This window comes from Entelurus aequoreus, linkage group LG05, assembly GCF_033978785.1.
Source record: "Entelurus aequoreus isolate RoL-2023_Sb linkage group LG05, RoL_Eaeq_v1.1, whole genome shotgun sequence".
NCBI lineage: Eukaryota > Metazoa > Chordata > Actinopteri > Syngnathiformes > Syngnathidae > Entelurus > Entelurus aequoreus.
In genome coordinates this window covers 84,721,687-84,734,617 of record NC_084735.1, presented here as the reverse complement: position 1 = coordinate 84,734,617, position 12,931 = coordinate 84,721,687, and the positions used below count along the sequence as shown (strand labels likewise).

The 12,931-nt window shown below is 39.8% G+C and overlaps 1 protein-coding gene across 1 annotated transcript in view; it reads left to right on the top strand.

Moving 5' to 3' along the window:
• LOC133651152 (calcium-binding protein 8-like) overlaps positions 1-12,931 on the top strand; it is an 84,957-nt gene that overhangs the window by 6,191 nt on the left and 65,835 nt on the right. The window contains exon 2 of the mRNA XM_062049130.1: positions 4,364-4,391. The gene's annotated coding sequence lies outside the window, so the exon portion shown is untranslated. The remainder of the gene's footprint in view (positions 1-4,363; positions 4,392-12,931) is intronic.

Here is a 12,931-nt window from a genome sequence, read left to right as displayed (position 1 = left end):
GAAACATCTTGTGGTTAATTTGAACAAAATGTCTTCACTTGCCGCTCGCACGACTACTTAGAGAGATCAGTTGTGTCTCAAAGTCCATCCATCCATCCATTTTCTACCGCTTGTCCCTTCTGGGGTCGCGGGAGGGTCGTTGGAGCCTATCTCAGCTGCATTCGGGCGGAAGGCGGGGTACACCCTGGACAAGTCACCAACACAGATAGACAGACAACATTCACACATTTAGTGTTGCCAATCAACCTATCCCCAGGTGCATGTCTTTGGAGGTGGGAGGAAGCCGGAGAACCCGCAGGGAACCCACACAGTCACGGGGAGAACATGCACATTCCACACAGAAAGATGCCGAGCGCAGTATCGAATCCCAGACCTTCGTATTGTGAGGCAGATGTCATGATCCATGGTCCGGATCATGTTTTTGTGTTTTCTGTTAATTTTGGACTCCTTTTGTTATTTGTTGTGCTCCTGTGAGTTTGTTTTGGTTGTCATGGTCACTCTTTGTGTGCACCTGTCTCTGATTAGTGCTCGCCCGCTCACCTGCTTCCCGAGCGCTAATCAGAGGCATTATTTAAGTTGCCTTTGCCAGTCACTCGTCCTGCTCTCATTGTGTTTGCTCCATGCACTTGTCACGTGAGTTTTTGAGTTCTAGTGTTCCTTGTCTTTTGCCTATGCTAAGTAATAAGTTCCTTAACTTCCCGTGCGCTCTGCACGCATCCTTGTTGTTTTTGTTTATTGGATGATTTATGATAAATAAATCACTTCCTACCTTACGCCTTCGTCCGGAGCCGTTCCTTTGCATTGGGAGAACAACCGCGCAGCAAGCTGCGACCCCCCGATCGTGACAGAATGAGAGCAGCATCCGTTCTCCCACAAACGGACCAGAGGGAGATGGATGAAGGTACGCGCATGGTGTTGCGAGCGATGGAAGTGGAGACGCTTCGCTATTCGACGGAGGAGAGGTCGAACCTTATGTGGGGACCTGGAGGCTCCCTTATCCCCATCGACTCCCTCTGGTCCGAAGACATCGCCGCTACACAGCAGTACCGGACGCGCAGGCAAAGGCGGAAGCCGTCCAGAAGGGCTTCGCCTCGCCGTCAGAACGCGTCACTCCCGCAAGCTCCTCCCCCGGACCGAAGCAAGTTGCAGGCAGCCCAGTATCCTTCCCCCGATGACGTCACTCCGTCCACGGCTGATGACGTCATGGCCCAGAATTTTTTTTTTCTGAATTCTGTCTCTTTGCGTCAACAACCTCCTAAAGACTTTAATTCTAAAATTATACCTTGTCAGGACATTCTTTTGAAATTTAGATGTCAGCCACAGTCTCCTTCTGAGTGCCAAGCTCCGCCCCCTAGGACTCTAGCCCCGCCCACGTCAGTGACTTTTTCCTCTCATCCTCCCAAAAGACCTCAGGTGGGGGGTGGGAAAAGACATTTTGGACAATTTAGAGGGGAGGATTTTACCCCCCTCCTGACTTCCCGCCACCCACCCGTAAAGACTGTTCCAGACCGCAAGCAGCGCGTCTGGTATCCGCCCCTTGAGGGGGGGGCTGGGGCCGGGAGCTGTGCTGGTGGGGCTGCTCGGCTGCGCCCAGCCAGGCAGCAACCTCCATCCCGGCCGCCACCACCAGTCTTTCGGCCTGCCAAGCCGCAACCTCCAGCCCGTCCTCCACCACCAGTCCGTCGGCATGCCAAGCCGCAACCCCCAGCGAGACCACCTCTGCCATGCTCATGGCTAACCTCAGCCCGGGTGGGCCTGCAGACGCCACCAGCATCTCCGGTGGGCCTGCAGAAGCCGCCAGCATCTCCAGTTCCTGCACCTCCTCCTCGGCAGACGCCTGCACCTCCTCCTCGGCAGACGCCTGCACCTGCTCCTCGGCAGACGCCTGCACCTGCTCCTCGCCAGACGCCTGCACCTGCTCCTCGGCTGACGCCTGCACCTGCTCCTCGGCTGACGCCTGCACCTGCTCCTCGGCAGACGCCTGCACCTGCTCCTCGCCAGACGCCTGCACCTGCTCCTCGGCAGACGCCTGCACCTCCTCCTCGGCAGACGCCTGCACCTCCTCCTCGGCAGACGCCTGCACCTGCTCCTCGGCTGACGCCTGCACCTGCTCCTCGCCAGACGCCTGCACCTGCTCCTCGCCAGACGCCTGCACCTGCTCCTCGCCAGACGCCTGCACCTGCTCCTCGCCAGACGCCTGCACCTGCTCCTCGCCAGACGCCTGCACCTGCTCCTCGCCAGACGCCTGCACCTGCTCCTCGCCAGACGCCTGCACCTGCTCCTCGCCAGACGCCTGCACCTGCTCCTCGCCAGACGCCTGCACCTCGGCAGACGCCTGCGCCTGCACCTCGGCAGACGCCTGCGCCTGCTCCTCGGCAGACGCCTGCGCCTGCTCCTCGGCAGACGCCTGCGCCTGCTCCTCGGCAGACGCCTGCACCTGCTCCTCGGCAGACGCCTGCACCTGCTCCTCGGCAGACGCCGGTGGTACCTGCAAGCACGCCAGACTCACCGGTGGTACCTGCAAGCACGCCAGACTCACCGGTGGTACCTGCAATCACGCCAAACTCGCCGGTGGTACCTGCAACCACACCAGACTCGCCAGTGGTGCCTGCTGCCACGCCTGCCATGACGGCGCCGACACGCCCACCTCCTCGTCGACCACGGATGTGGCCGCTCCCTGGTCGTCCGCCTCGCCAAGTGCGCCCACCTCCCCGTCGGCCACGAATGTGGCTATTCCCTGGTCGCCCGCCTCGCTTGCTGCAGCGGCGTTCCACTCGCCGCCGCCACTTGACTTTGCCTCTGTGGATTCGGGGACACTTGGCCTGGCGACCCACCTCCAAGTCCTCCCTCCGCCCGCCCGTGACTTTTGACCCTGCTTGTTTTTTGTTTTTGTTTTCATATGGACATCTTGTATCTGTCCTTGAGGAGGGGGTACTGTCATGATCCATGGTCCGGATCATGTTTTTGTGTTTTCTGTTAATTTTGGACTCCTTTTGTTATTTGTTGTGCTCCTGTGAGTTTGTTTTGGTTGTCATGGTCACTCTTTGTGTGCACCTGTCTCTGATTAGTGCTCGCCCGCTCACCTGCTTCCCGAGCGCTAATCAGAGACATTATTTAAGTTGCCTTTGCCAGTCACTCGTCCTGCTCTCATTGTGTTTGCTCCATGCACTTGTCACGTGAGTTTTTGAGTTCTAGTGTTCCTTGTCTTTTGCCTATGCTAAGTAATAGTTCCTTAACTTCCCGTGCGCTCTGCACGCATCCCTGTTGTTTTTGTTTATTGGATGATTTATGATAAATAAATCACTTCCTACCTTACGCCTTCGTCCGGAGCCGTTCCGTTGCATTGGGAGAACAACCGCGCAGCAAGCTGCGACCCCCCGATCGTGACAGAAGATGCACTAACTCCTCTTCCACCGTGCTGCCCTGTGTCTCAAAGTGTTTACTTATTTTTATTAAAATAATTGTAGAATAAATGAATGATAATAGATGAATTAAAAACAAAGTTATGATTTTTTTTAAATTTTTTAATTTTTAATTTATACTTAATTTTTTTATTAAAATAACTATAAAATAAATAATTGAAAAAACAAAGGGATGATTTTTTTTCCTAATTAATTTGTAATAAAATAATTATAGAATAAACAAATAAAGTACAATGTGATGCTTATTATTTTTTGTAATTGTATTTTAACATTTTTTTGTACTTGTTTCTACTTTATTTTTTATTCAGATAATTATGGAATAAATACATTAAAAACAAAGTGATGATTTTTTTATTTTTTTATTTATACTTTTTTTTAATTAAAATAATTATAGAATAAATCATTGAGAAAAAAAAAGAGATAATTGTTTTTTATTTTTAATTAATTTGTAATAAAATAATTGAAAAAAACAAAGTGATTATTATCAATTTGGGAATTGTATTTTCATTTTTACTTTTTTCTACTTGATATTTTATTAAGATATTTATAGAATAAACCAATTAAAAAGTGCTGATTATAACTTAACGTCGTCATTTTTTTTTACAGCGAGGCACGCGTACTAAACAATCGGCCATTTTGATGGATTCATTTTTTGAACATGTTGGCATTAAACATTGTGAAGAAGGGGCGCGGCCTGAGTCAAGGGAGAAAACAACCATTTTTGTTTATTGTCTTGCAACCACCGAGCACGCTTCTTTGATTGATTGATTGATTGATTGATTGATTGAGACTTTTATTAGTAGATTGCACAGTACAGTACATATTCCGTACAATTGACCACTAAATGGTAACACCCCAATACGTTTTTCAACTTGTTTAAGTCGGGGTCCACTTAAATCAATTCATGGTAGATGGTACATGCTCTTCACTGCCATCTACAGGACTGGAGTGGAACTTCAACTGACAGAAGTATTTACCTTTAATGTTTGACATACATCTCCTGTGGTGGTGGTGCTTACACGCCCACACACACACACACACACACACACACACACACACACACACACACACACACACACACGCCCCCACACACACACACACACACACACACACACACACACACACACACACACACACACACACACACACACACACACACACACACACGCACACACACACACACACACACACACACACACACACACACACACACACACACACACACACACACACACACACACACACACTGCTTCCCACAAAATGTGGAAATGAATCTGGTGGCTGCTGCATTATTGATGTTGTGCTGCAGACACAAACCTCTGAGGACAACTGCAACTTTTACCTCCATCTTGGCAGCATGCTTGATGTTGTTTTTACAAGGCAATGCTTTATTGGCGTGTGTGTGTGTGTTAGGCGATATATATATTCGCTGATATATATTATGACATCAAGTAGGAGGGTGTTTTGATAGCGTACGGCTCTGTTGTCAAAGATGAGAGCTGTTTCTAATATTTTGAGCCTCATATTTCTGCAATAAGTAAGCTCCAAATACAAACCCCGTTTCCATATGAGTTGGGAAATTGTGTTAGATGTAAATATAAACGGAATACAATGATTTGCAAATCCTTTTCAACCCATATTCAATGGAATGCACTACAAAGACAACATATTTGATGTCATTGGCGTTGTTAGGCCTATTTTAGGGGGGCTCAAGCCCCCCTAAAATGTTCTTAAGCCCCCCTAAATAATTTGGTGTTAAAAAAAAAAAAATTTTTTTTTTTTTTTTTTTTTTTACAAATACATGCCGACATATTCATTATAATTTATTTTTTTTATTTTTTATTTTTTTCCAAATACATGCCGACATATTCATTATAATTTTTTTTTTTTTTTTTTTTTTTTTTTTTTAAACAAATACATGCCGACATATTCATTATAATTTATTTTCTTTTTTTTTTTTTCTTTTTTTTTTTTTCTTTTTTTTTACAAATACATGCCGACATATTAATTATACATTTTTTTCTTTTTTTTTCTTTTTTTTTTTACAAATGCATGCCGACATATTCATTATAAGGTGGCCCGAATATGAGTTTAAATAAATAATCATATAACCTGTCATTATTCACTCAGTTTCCCCTCACTTCATAGCATAAGTTAGTGAGCCCCTTTAGTGCGTCGGTATCCAATCCATTCCACTTGTTCATATAGAAAATGCCCACATCACTCAAAATCCAGTCCGCATTTTCTCTGCGACCTTGCTTGCGGTCCTGCAGGTGTACGAAGCACATTAGCACACAGCACTGCAGAACAAGAACCTTGTGTCTGCCATTGTAAATAATTTAGTTTTTAAGTTTTGTGTTTCTTGTAGAATCTATATAAAGTAATATACATTAGCCTATTGTTAAAATAATGAAAAAAAAACATCATTAAATATATATTTTTTATTGTATTGTTACATTAATAGCTGTTGTATTATATTATAGGATGGCGTGTTAAACATTTCATAGGATTTTCAGAGGGTGGAAAAACCAAGATATTTAATATAAAATGTAAAATGAATAAATACATAAAAAGAAAAAGGAAAAAAATGGTTAAAAGCCATCGCCATTGTTCTCTTTTATCTTTACTTTGCTTATTTTTGCTCTTTTTTTCTTACATTTTTACTGTTGCTTTTTTTGTTGTTGCTTAATTCGATTTTTTAACAATATGCTGCGGGCCGCAAATGGCCCCTGGGCTAAATTACATCAGAACAAAACATCTTAACAAAGCAAGTTAGTGTAATACAGGGGTCAGCAACCTTTTTGAAAGCAAGAGCTACTTCTTGGGTAGTGATTAATGCGAAGGGCTACCAGTTTGATACACACTTAAATAAATTGCCAGAAATAGCCAATTTGCTCAATTTACCTTTAACTCTATGTTATTATTAATAATTAATGATATTTACACTTAATTGGACGGTTTAAAAGAGAAGAAAACACGAAAAAAATGACAATTACATTTTGAAACATAGTTTATCTTCAATTTCGACTCTTTAAAATTCAAAATTCAACCGAAAAAAAGAAGAGAAAAACTTTAAAAAAAGGATTTATGGAACATCATTAGTAATTTTTCCTGATTAAGATTAATTTTAGAAATTTGATGACATGTTTTAAATAGGTTAAAATCCAATCTACACTTTGTTAGAATATATAACAAATTGGACCAAGCTATATTTCTAACAAAGACAAATCATTATTTCTTCTAGATTTTCCAGAACAAAAATTTTAAAAGAAATTCAAAAGACCTTGAAATAGGATTTAAATTTGATTCTACAGATTTTCAAGATTTGCCAGAATATTTTTTTTGAATTTTAATCATAATAAGTTTGAAGAAATATTTCACAAATATTCTTCGTCGAAAAAACAGAAGCTAAAATGAAGAATTTAATTAAAATGTATTTATTATTCTTTACAATAAAAAAAATAAATGTACTTGAACATTGATTTAAATTGTCAGGAAAGAACAGGAAGGAATTCAAAAGGTAAAAAGGTATATGTGTTTAAAAATCCTAAAATAATTTTTAAGGTTGTATTTTGTCTCTAAAATTGTCTTTCTGAAAGTTATGAGAATCAAAGTAAAAAAAATAATGAATTTATTTAAACAAGTGAAGACCAAGTCTTTCAAATATTTTCTTGGATTTTCCAATTCTATTTGAGTTTTGTCTCTCTTAGAATTAAAAATGTCGGGCAAAGCGAGACCAGCTTGCTAGTAAATAAATACAATTTTAAAAAATAGAGGCAGCTCACTGGTAAGTGCTGCTATTTGAGCTATTTTTAGAACAGGCTAGCGGGCTACTCATCTGGTCCTTACGGGCTACCTGGTGCCCGCGGGCACCGCGTTGGTGACCCCTGGTGTAATACATCTAATACAGGGGTGTCAATCTCGTTTTCATTGAGGGCCACATCGCAGTTATGGTTACCCTCAGAGGGCCGCTATATGGATATACATGTATATATAATACATTAACAATATTTTTTTTTTACACAACCTGCAAAAAAAATATTTAAATTTTACTTTATCAACTTTCCGCTCAGTCACCAGAATTTTACAGTAAAAGCAGTGTTTTTTTTTTACAGCATATAAAAAAATGTAATGGAGAAACAATAGCACTGTTTTTACCGGTCAAATTCAAACAACAGAGTTGCCAGTTTGTTTGTTTTTTCCGTAAAATCTTCTTTTTCTTTTTTTAAAAATATTTTAGTGTCTTACTGTATATGGAAAAAAAACAGTACCAAAGTTGATTTTACGATAAAAAAAAAAAAACTCAAGTCGGCGGAATTCAACCGTAAAATCTATTGTCAATTTTACAGTCTACAATTTGATTGATAATTTGTTTTAAAAATCATAAGTCAAGCAGATATTTATATACAGTATTTACATTTATTTTAACAAAATACATGTTAATTTAATATTTTGATTTTGATAATATTAAATTTTAAAAGCTATGCAATTGCATGCAGTACATGATTTTTAATGTCAAGAGGGCAATAACAAATATATTTAGTAAGAAAACATTAAGCATTTTTTTAACGCATATTATTTCCGGGCTTTCGCGGGCCACATAAAATAATGTGGAGGGGCCAGATTTGGCCCCCCGAGCCTTGTGTTTGACACCTGTGATCTACTTGATATCTAAGAGTTCTGTTAATAATTAGTTTTTAATATGGCGAGGAACGAAAGCCTCCCGGTCGCACTTTGGACACCCCTGAAATAACTACTTCTACACTTTATAACACAAATCTGACACTAAGTGTGGTCCTTAAACATATTTCATGTCTGTTTTCACCATTTTATTTAAAACATTTTTACAAAATAAAACCTTTAAAAATGGCCCCTGCATTCTTTTGACTTTTTCTTATGTGGCCCATTGGTGGAAAAAGTTACTATCACAAAGCCTGCACAACATTTTTGATTTATAATTTAAATTAAATTACAAACCCCAACACCAGTAAAGTTGTGTAAATGGTAAATAAAAACAGAATACAATGATATCCTAATCCTTTTCAACTTATATTCAATTGAATAGACTGCAAAGACAAGATATTCAACGTTCAAACTGAACCGTTGTTATTTGTTGCAAATATTAGCTCATTTGGAATTTGATGCCTGCAACATGTTTTAAAAAAGCTGGCACAAGTGGCAAAATAGACTGAGAAAGTTGAGGAATGCTCACAGGAACATCCCACAGGTGAACAGGCTAATTGGGAACAGGTGGGTGCCATGATTGGGTATAAAAGTAGCTTCCATGAAATGCTCAGTCATTCACAGACACGGGTGGGGCGAGGGTCACCACTTTGTCAACAAATGCGTGAGCAAATTGTCCAGCAGTTTAAGAACAACATTTCTCAACCAGCTATTGCAAGGAATTTAGGGATTTCACCATCTATGCTCCGTAATATCATCAAAAGGTTCAGAGAATCTGGAGAAATCACTGCACAAAACATTGAATGCCCGTGACGTTGGATCAAAAAGCGACTTCAGTGTGTAAAGCAGGGGTCCCCAAACTACGGCCCGCGGGCTGGATACGACCCCCCAGCTTCCAAAATCTGGAAGTCCCAAGTTAAAAAAAAAAAAAATTATTATTATTATTATTATTATTATTATTTTATTTTTTTTAAATTTGTCCTTACTAGTCCATTTTCTACCATCTCCTAACCACTCAGGCAAATAATATTGTCTAAAAATGCATCTTACCATCGATAACGTGACATGCAGCAAGTGCGCTCTTTAAGTCAATTAGTGCGCGAGGAATATATATATATATATATATATATATATATATATATATATATATATATATATATATATATATATATATATATATATATATATATATATATATATATATATATATATATATATACAGTATATACATACACACACATATAGACCCATATACATATATACACATATAAACACATATATATATATATAAACATATACATATACATATATACACTCACACACACACATTTACATATAATATATATATATATATATATATATATATATATACACACACACATATATATATATATATATATATATATATATATATATATATATATATATATATATATATATATATATATATATATATATATATATATATATATATATATATATATATATAGTGCGGCCCCCAGCCAAATTGTTTTACCCCAATGCGGCCCCGGAGTCAAAAAGTTTGGGGACCCCTGGTGTAAAGGATATCACCACATGGGCTCAGGAACACTTCAGAAAACCACTGTCAGTAACTACAGTTGGTCGCTACATCTGTAAGTGCAAGTTAAAACTCTACTATGCAAATTGAAAGCCATTTATCAACAACACCCAGCAATGCCGCCGGCTTCGCTGGGCCCGAGCTCATCTAAGATGGACTCATGCAAAGTGTAAAAGTGTTCTGTGGTCTGACGAGTCCACATTTCAAATTGTTTTTGGAAACTGTGGACGTCGTGTCCTCCTGACCGAAGAGGAAAAGAACCATCCGGATTGTTATAGGCGCAAAGTGTAAAAGCCAGCATGTGTGATGGTATGGGGGTGTATTAGTGCCCAAGACATGGGTAACTTACACATCTGTGAAGGCGCCATTAATGCTGAAAGGTACATACAGCTTTTGGAGCAACATATGTTGCCATCCAAGCAACGTTACCATGGACGCCCCTGCTTATTTCAGCAAGACAATGCCAAGGTGGCACATAGTAAAAGAGGGCTTGTAGTCCAGACCTGTCTGTAGTCCAGACCTGTCTCCCATTGAAAATGTGTGAAGCCTAAAATAGCACAAGGGAGACCCCCGGACTGTTGAACAACTTAAGCTGTACATCAAGCAAGAATGGGAAAGAATTCCACTTGAAAAGCTTCCAAAATGTGTCTCCTCAGTTCCCAAACCTTTACTGAGTGTTGTTAAAAGGAAAGGCCATGTAACACAGTGGTAAAAATTCCCCTCTGCCAACCTTTCTGCAACGTGTTGCTGCCATTAAATTCTAAGTTAATGATTATTTGCAACAAAAAAACAAACAGTTGGAACATGAAATATCTTGTCTTTGCAGTCTATTCAATTGAATATAAGTTGGAAAATCATTGTATTCTGTTTTTATTTACCATTTCCACATCGTGCCGACTTCACTGCTTTTGGGTTTCGTAAAAACGTATCGAAATTTCCCCCTCACATTTACAATTTTCAAATCCTGTATCAAATTTTCAGCTTTTTTCTCTCTACGTTACTTTTTTTTTTTTTTTCTTCTACTTGACAACATAACGCGGGCGTACAAAAAAAATCTTCTACATGTCAGCCTGCAGCAACCTGGCCTGGTACTTCTTCAGAAGGTTCTATATTTAATGCGCCGTGTCTAAACGTGCGTGACGCATGCGCATTCACGCGTGTGGTGTGGCGCCACGTACAGCCCACATACGTGATGCATGATGCATGAGGCCGATATCACAGCCGCGGGCCAATTAAAAGGCACAATAGGAAATGGTTGTAATTGTCATGAGGAAACCCTTTGGAGTGGCTCGTACATCATAATCAGTGCACGTGCGCGTGCGTCGCCCTTCCACACACACACACACACACACACACACACACACACACACACACACACACACACACACACACACACACACACACACACACACACACATACTGGTTATCATTTGGAATGGGGACCAGGTTTTTGATCATCACTTGTGGGGACCACCCTTTCTACAGGTTGTGGAGGCATGCAAAAAAGAGGTAAAATGGCCACTGCCCAGTTAGCTCATACACGTCTTTAAATCTCTGGATTGATGAAGTAATGTGCTGACCCTGGGGAAAAAAACAGTTCATATGGTTCATGGGGACCACATTTCAATAATTTTGCATAATTCACACAAATGTGTACGTGACTACTGAGGACCATTTAAAATAAAATAAAAAAATAAAAATTCAAATTAAATATGACATGATCCTCACAATACAGCACTACAGCTGTCCTCTAATAGGAAGTCTCACCACTTAAATGTACCAGCTACAGCCCGATGAGGGGTCTGCTGTGCAAATGTCTCACCCTCAAACTAACTAGTAAACATTACTTTTGTATGCACATTAAGTCAACAAAAAAAATATCCTGACTTTGGAGCAATGTTCACGGACTCCAGTATTTGGCTATCTATTAGATGCAATGGTTTTCCGTATTGGGACCAGGATTTCGGTCCTAACTTGTTCACAAGAACACACACACACACATTCTTGTATTTGTTACCTTCTTGAGACCTCCGAAAAACCACTAGTATTATAATAAAAGTCGTAATTTTACTCAACGCAAGTCAAAATTTCACAAGAAAAACTGAACATTGGTGCAATATTGTGATAAAAGTTGGAATTTTACTCAATAACAGTCGCAATTTTACAAGAAAAGCTTCAAATGTTATTTTATGAAAAGAGTCGTAATTTTACTCGACAAAAGTCCCAATTTTATAAGAAAACACTTTTTTTTTGGGTAATATAATAATAATCGTCATTTTACTTGGCAAAATGATGACAAAAGTCAGCCGTTCAACCGGCGAGTTTTTTCGGGGACGAATAGGGAAGTCCTTCTTTAGCTGCCGTCTTGTTTTATCATATATTGCTGCCTTTGCACCTGTCAATGTTTACTTTTGTATGCACATTAAGTCAACAACAAAAAATCCTGACTTTGGAGCAATGTTCACGGACTCCAGTATTTGGCTCTCTATTAGATGCAATGGTTTTCCGTATTGGGACGAGGATTTCGGTCCTAACTTGTTGACAAGAACACACACACACACACATTATTGTATTTGTTACCTTCTTGAGACCTCCGAAAAACCACTAGTATTATAATAAAAGTCGTAATTTTACTCAACACAAGTCAAAATTTCACAAGAAAAACTGAACATTGGTGCAATATTGTGATAAAAGTTGGAATTTTACTCAATAACAGTCGCAATTTAACAAGAAAAGCTTCAAATGTTATTTTATGAAAAGAGTCGTAATTTTACTCGACAAAAGTCCCAATTTTATAAGAAAACACTTTTTTTTTGGGGTAATATTATAATAATAATCGTCATTTTACTTGGCAAAATGATGACAAAAGTCACCTGTCAATGTTTACTTTTGTATGCACATTAAGTCAACAAAAAAATCCTGACTTTGGAGCAATGTTCACGGACTCCAGTATTTGGCTCTCTATTAGATGCAATGGTTTTCCGTATCGGGACCAGGATTTCGGTCCTAACTTGTTGACAAGAACACACACACACACACACACATTATTGTATTTGTTACCTTCTTGAGACCTCCGAAAAACCACTAGTATTATAATAAAAGTCGTAATTTTACTCAACGCAAGTCAAAATTTCACAAGAAAAGCTGAACATTGGTGCAATATTGTGATAAAAGTTGGAATTTTACTCAATATCAGTCGCAATTTTACAAGAAAAGCTTCAAATGTTATTTTATGAAAAGAGTCGTA